We start from the raw sequence: 1,817 nt of genomic DNA, 5'->3' as shown, positions 1-1,817 counted from the left end.
TTGAGCCCAGGAGTTTGAGGTTGCTGTGAGCTAGGATGACACCACGGCACTCTAGCCCAGGCAATGTAGTGAGACTCTGTCTCAAAAAAAAAAAATAAAAAACATAGCCTCCAAATTCCTTGATGTTCCTCCCACTGAGAGGTGGGGTCTCTGTCCCCTCTCCAGGTTGTGTATGGTTGGCCTTAACAAACTGGCAGCTTCCAGCTTCCACCATGCTGTGAGGAAGCTCAAGCAGCCACATGGAAAAGCTGACAGCCCATGTGCGATCCTAGCCAATAACCAGCAGGAACCACCAGACGTATGAATGAGTGAATGAGCCTTGAGATGATTCCAAACCTCAGTTGTTGAGTCTTCCAGCTGAGGGAAGGAAGAGGAAACTGTGTCAGCCAAAACACCGTGTTGGAAAGAACAAGACCTGTCCAGGCAAATACTGCATGATTCTACGTATGCGAGGTGTCAAAAGTAGTCAAACTCATATACACAGAGAGTAGAATGGTGATTGCCAGGTGGGGGGACAGGGAAATGGGGAGTTCGATGAGTATAAAGTTGCAGTTACACATGATGAATAAGTTCTAGGGATCTACTGTACAACATATGCCTATAGTTAACAATACTGTATTGTGCACTTCAAAAAATCTGAGGGCAGATCTCATGTGAAGTGTTCTTACCACAAAAACAAAAAAACAAAGGGGTACAGGGAAACTTTTGGAGGTGCTGGCTGTTTATTACACTGACTGCAGTGATGGTTTCATGGTTGTATTTATATGTCCAAACTCATCAAATTGGATAAATTAAATATATGCAGTTTTTTGTAAATCAATAAAGCTGTTAAAAGAAGAAAACACCTGTGCAAGAACTAGAAAGAAGTTTAGAGTCAGGGGTTTAGGATTGGCGGAGGACAATGGCAGGAGAGGAGAAGGAGAGGGAAGGTGGGGCAGTGCTCAGCAAGGAGTTTGCCCACTTGTCTGTAGACGTGTGTTTCCCAGCGTGTGTTTCAGAGCACTGCCCTGTTGGACGTTGTGATCTATGACCCGATACCATGGGAAATGCCAAGAGAATCCCAATCATGGGGGCTGTAGTGAGGTGCTTATAATTTTATGTTTCCTTGGCATCCTTTTTTTTTTTTTTTCTGCAGACAAGAGTCTTGCTCTGTTGCCTGGGCTAGAGTGCCGTGTCGTCGGCCTAGCTCACAGCAACCTCGAACTCCTGGGCTCAAGCGATCCTCCTGTCTCAGCCTCCTAGTAGCTGGGAGTACAGGCATGCGCCACAATGCCTGGCTAATTTTTTCTATTTTTAGTTGCCTGGTTAATTTTTTTTTTTTCTATTTTTAGTGGAGATGGGGTCTCACTCTTGCTCAGGCTGGTCTCAAACTCCTGGAGCTCAAGTGACCCTCCTGCCTCAGCCTCCCAAAGTGCTAGGATTACAGGAATGAGCCATGGTGCCTGGCCCAGCATCCATTTTAAAATATCAGTTAAGCTTTCTAGACAGAAGCAGGGCTCAGTCACCCTTGACACAGCTTCCAATACCATGCCCCACCCAGATGGCTCCAGCTGGTGGACAGAGATAAAAACATAGCGGTGTCTCTCCTGCCTGGCGGGCTGTGCTCCCTGCTTTCCTGCCAGGGCTTCCTTTAAATGGACCATTTGCCTCTGAGCTTAAAGTGACCACCTGTTGGTCACAGTGTGACATCCTGGAACTGGCGCCTGCTTGCTTTAATTCACCAACTAAAGCTCCCTTCGGGAGACCTGTTGGGATAATGCCCTGGACCCAGTAAAGGCGCTGGCCCCCAGGTCCCTTCTCTCTCCCTGCTTGTGCTT

This window comes from Propithecus coquereli, unplaced genomic scaffold (genome assembly GCF_000956105.1).
Source record: "Propithecus coquereli isolate 6110/MARCELLA unplaced genomic scaffold, Pcoq_1.0 Scaffold89, whole genome shotgun sequence".
Lineage (NCBI taxonomy): Eukaryota > Metazoa > Chordata > Mammalia > Primates > Indriidae > Propithecus > Propithecus coquereli.
This window is presented reverse-complemented; position numbering follows the sequence as displayed.